The 5,277-nt window shown below is 43.0% G+C and overlaps 1 protein-coding gene across 1 annotated transcript in view; it reads left to right on the top strand.

The window, feature by feature from the left end:
- The window catches only part of Blm (BLM RecQ like helicase), an 81,959-nt gene that overhangs the window by 53,188 nt on the left and 23,494 nt on the right, over positions 1-5,277 (top strand). The gene's annotated exons all lie outside the window — the stretch shown is intronic.

The following is a 5,277-nucleotide window of genomic DNA, read 5'->3' as shown; positions in this document are numbered from 1 at the left end:
GCTGTAGACCAGACTGGTCTCGAACTCACAGAGATCCGCCTGCCTCTGCCTCCCAAGTGCTGGGATTAAAGGCGTGCGCCACCGTCGCCCGGTTTAACAGATTATTTGTAAGATTTGTTGCTGGAGGGGTGGGAGAGATGGCTCAGCTGTTAAGAATACTTGCTGGTATTTCAGAGGATCTGGGTTCAGTTCTCAGCATGCACATGGTGGCTTACAACTGTGTAACTCCATTGCCAGGGGATCTGACATCTTCACACCAATGCACATAGAGTGAAATAAATTATTTTTTTTAAAAAAAAGATTTGTTGCTGAAAAAAATTCTCCATTGTGTTGTTTTAGTACCTTCTTTAGCCACTCACCTAATACTAGGATCGTTTCCATTTTGTTGGTTGTTAGGAATAAGGCTCTTATACGAGTTTTTGTGTGGGCATGTGTTTTCATTTCTTTTGGTGTACTCCTAGCAGTTAGATTATCAGGTCATATGGTAGCTCTACTTCACCTTTTAAAGATTTATTTATGGTGTGTTTGTGCATGCCAGCCTATATGTCTGTGTAGGAAATGATTCAGGTGCTTGTGAGAGAAAGGGGAGTTCGATCTCCTGGAAGTAATTAGGCAGTTTTGAGTTTCCTGTTGTGGGTGCTGGGTACCAAAATCAGGATTTCTGCTAGACTTACATGCTCTTAACCTCTGAGCCATCTCTCCAGCCCCTGCTTCACTCTTTAAAGAACTATCAAGCTGTCTTCCAAAGAGGCTGCAACATTTTACATTTCCAACATCCATCTGTGCAGGTTCTGACTCCTCCATGTACATCCCAATGTTTAAATGAATGAAATACTCTCCTAAACATAAAGTGTAGTTTAAAATGGGGGGTGGGGAGACATAAAGTCATTCCTGTACACAGTTCCCCTGGCATTCCTATCAGTAGGAAGCCCATATCAGCTCACATAATTTGGTGAAATTTCTTCATCATATTTCTAGGCAGTTTTTTGAACAGGGTCTCACTAGTTAGCTCTGTCTAGCTCTAAACTCCATATCCTCTTGCCTGGTATTGAGTGTTTTTTAGTGTTTTCAAGAGACTCAAGAGTCCTGCATCCTGTGGCAGTTTCGGGGTCAGCCCTTCTGAAGTGAGAGTCATGTCCACCACATTGTTGACATTATATCTGAAATCAGAAGCCCCAGTAAGGCTAAAATTCTCTGTTCTGAGTGATACTCTTTACCCTTAACAAAAATTTGTAACACAGATAAACACAGGCAGCTCTGCCAAGGGTTTCTAATGCTCTGACAGGAGAAATTTCACCTGTACCCATGCCATAATTTGTCTTGAATGGGTGGAAGGTGAGATTTCATTGTATTTATTTAGAAAATAGAAAAAGGCTTATAAAGGGGGAAATGGGGAAGAAAGGAGTAACCAGCAGGATAACTGGAGTGCAGGGCCATTCCCATGTCAGTTTCAGTGTAAGTAATATTAAATCTGAGGCTTTGGGTTCCCTTAGAGCAGTGGTTCTCAACCTTCTTATTGCTGTGAGTCTTTAACACGGTTCCTCAGGTTGTGCTGACCCCAACCATAACATTATTTTCATTGCTACTTCGTAACTGTAATTTTGCTACTGTAATGAATCATAATATAAATATGTTTCTTGATGGTCTTAGATAATCCCTGTGAAAGGATCATTCGCTATCCAAGGGGTTGCAACCTACAGGTTGAGAACTTGCTGATTTAGAAGCGTCTCTTAGAAAGTCTTGATGGCCAGGTAGTGGTGGCACTTTAATCCTAGCACTCAGGAGGCAGAGGTAGGCGGATCTCTGAGTTCAAGGCCAGCCTGGTCTACAGAGTGATGTGGGATTCCCCTCTTTATGCTCTGAATATGTTTTATTACCATTGATTAGTAAAGAAACTGTTTTGACCAATGGCAGGGCAGAATATAGGTAGGCAGGAAAACTAAGCTGATTGCAGGGAGAAAGAAAGTGGAGTCAGGGAAGGCCGTGTAGCTGCCAAAGGAGAAAGATGCAGAACCTTATCAGGTAAGCTACAGCCTCATGGCAATACACAGATTAATAGAAGTGAGTTAATTTGAGATGTAAGAGCTAGCAAGAAATACACCTGAGCCATGGGCTAAGCAGTATTGTATTTAGTATAGCTTTGTGTGATTATATGGGTCTGGGTGGCTGAGAAATGAAAGTGCAGTCTCCATTTGCAACAGAGTGCATGAGTTCCAGGACAGCTGGAGCTGTTTACACAGCGAAGCCCTATATTGGGGTTGGGGGAGGCATGCATACTCCCTTTTTAGACATGCATGCATGTGTTGGTCTAAACACATGTTGGAATATGGTTCAGAATTCTGAAAACAACCTAAGCTGAGGGGCAATTGAGAAAAAGGAAAGAGGCATTCAGATATTTGGAGCGCTCTCTCTCTCTCTCTCTCTCTCTCTCTCTCTCTCTCTCTCTCTCTCTCTCTTTCTCTCTCTCTCTTCTCAAGACAGGGTTTCTCTGTAGCTTTGGAGCCTGTCCTGGAACTAACTCTTGTAAACCAAGCTGGCCTTGAACTCACAGAGATCCACCTGCCTCTGCCTCCCGTGTGTTGGGGTTAAAGGCATGCGCTACCTACCACTGCCCAGCTGGAAGAACTTCTCATTTAAGGCGTAAGCAAAGGAAGAAAAGTCAGAGGTGTATGGTTGTTGTAGGGAAAGAGGGCCTGCTTGTTTTTTCTGGCTGCCCGGCTAGCTTAGCCCTGAAATAACCACACAGAAACTGTATTAATTAAAACACTGCTTGGCCCATTATCTCTAGCCTCTTATTGGCTAACTCTGACATCTTGATTTAACCCATTTCTATTAATCTGTATATTGTCACGTGGCGGTGGCTTACTGGAAAAGATTTGACATGTCTGACCCTGGCGGCTCCATGGCTGCTCCCTGACTCTGCTTTCTTTTCTCCTCTAGCTCTGCTTGGAATTCCCACCTTGCTCTATTCTGCCCTGTCATAGGCCCAAAGCAGCTTCTTTAATAACCAATGGTAACAAAACACATTCACAGCATACAGATAGGAATCTCATACCATATGATGTTGGTTGTTTACTCTTTTACTCTTAGCTCTTTTGGAAGTCCATTACCCAGCTCCCAAATAAACACATACAAAAGCCTTTTCTTGATTATGAATGCCCAGCCTTAGCTTGACTTATTTCTAGCCAGCTTTCCTAACTTATCCCGACTACCTTTGCCTCTGGACCTTTCCCTTTTCTTACTTCTGTAAGATGCTCCTAGCATCTTCCCCTCCTTACTCTCCTGTTCCTTCCTCTCTAGATTTCTTCTACTTATCCTCTCTGCCTGCCAGCCTCACCTGTCCTTTCTCCTGCCTCACTGTTGGGCATTTAGCTCTTTATTTTAGACAGGCAAAGAATCACAGCTTCACAGAATTCAACAAATACAGCATAAACAAAAGCAACACACTTTAAAATAATATTCTACAACAGGTGTAGAGGGAAGATGTGAGTAGAGCGGATGGCCTGCCCACAGCGTGGAACCTCAGAAATCTGCAGGACCACCACTACACAAGTACTCTGAATACCACTGCCTGCTGCATACACACGTGGTGGGAGGAGAGAACCTAACCCGCACCTTTGCACATATTTCATGGACACGCCCCATAATTAATAAATGCATAAAGTTTTGAGCAATGAGAAATAAAACATAGCAGCAAATATTTGATAGAATAATGGCAGTAGAAGAAGCAGAGAGCTGAGCATTAAAATGGGATATGTGACAGGATGGAACCGGATCTTCTGAGAAACCTGCCATGGGAGGGAAAGAGGTAAAGGGAGAGACTATGGTCAGGCGAAGCTGTCGTGTCCTTGGAATGTGGTCCTCAGACAGGAGAGTCTAGGAGTACAGAAGATGTGCAGAGAATGAACTAAGGAAATGTGAAGGAGCAGATGGGAGCCAAGAGCAGTCACCTGGAGGAGGAGCGTGCATGTCAGAGTCCCTGCACTTGCAGCCCAGAACAAAAGCAGAGTGGTCCATGTTCTCTCTGTGTATTTATTTAGAGCATGTGCATGTGCACTACCCCTTTTATCTTTTTAAGTATTTAAGTTACACTTATGGTATAATTTTGCTTAATCATTTAACCATCTCTGCTGTTTTGTTTTGTTTTGTTTTTGACACCATCTATTTTGCCATTTCTACTTTTAAAAAGAAACTGTGTGTGTGTTGTATGCATATGGATGCAAGTATATGTACTAATGTGTGCATTAGCCAGAGGTCAGCGTCTCGTGTCTTTCTTTCCACCATAAATGAGACAAGGTATCTTGATGAACTTGGAATTTACCCATTAGACTAGACTGATCGCTCATTACCTGGCTAGCCAGGAGAGTCTCTGGGGTCCTCCTGTCTTTACCTGCCAATGGCGAGATTGCTGGAGCATGCCGCTGTGCGGAGCTTTCTGTGTGGTGCTAGGGATCCAGATCAGTCCTCACGATTGCATAGCGAACCCTTTACTCACGGAGCCGTCTCCCTTGACCCCACTGGGTTCAGTCCACATCGTCTTTGAGACTGTACTCTTGGTTTGTCTTTTCTTCTTATCTGTAGTCCAGATCTCCATCATCTAATCTGTAGATGTATCTTCTTCTTTATCACCATCTTTTTAATTCATTAAGTCTTTTTTTTTTTTTTTTTTTTTTTGTGGTTTTTCGAGACAGGGTTTCTCTGTGGGTTTTTTTGGAGCCTGTCCTGGAACTCGCTCTTGTAGACCAGGCTGGTCTCGAACTCACAGAGATCCGCCTGCCTCTGTCTCCCGAGTGCTGGGAATTCATTAAGTCTTAACCTAATGTCCATTTCAGTGTTCCATTATATCACCTGCCAGGGATAATGGTCTGTATAAGACAGCTTGTTACTGAGGTTTGCATGGTAGAAAAAAATCAGTATTTAATATGTGAAGATGCTGCCTTCATTTCAGCTGCTGTAACAGTGTCATGGACTGTGATTCTGACAAGAGAAATTTATTTCTTGTGCTTCTGGGGTCCCTCTCCCTGCTTTGTACTTTGTGGTATTTCCATTGGAGCCATAAGTACTAGGGAGGGAAGGGCCAGTGAGGTCTCTGTTTGGGTGAGTTTTTTGTTCTTTTTTTTTTTTTTAAGATTTATTTTACTCTGTGTATGCACACATCCTTGTGTCTGTGGAGGCCAGAAGAAAATGTTGAATCCATTGGAACTGGAGTTCAGATGTTTCTGAGATTTCAAATTTTAGTCCTCTGATAGAACAGTAACTGTCCTTAACAGTTGATCT

This window comes from Microtus ochrogaster, chromosome 22 (genome assembly GCF_000317375.1).
Source record: "Microtus ochrogaster isolate Prairie Vole_2 chromosome 22, MicOch1.0, whole genome shotgun sequence".
Taxonomy (NCBI): domain Eukaryota; kingdom Metazoa; phylum Chordata; class Mammalia; order Rodentia; family Cricetidae; genus Microtus; species Microtus ochrogaster.
The sequence above is the reverse complement of the archived record's forward strand: the minus strand, read 5'-3'. Positions and strand labels throughout refer to the sequence as shown.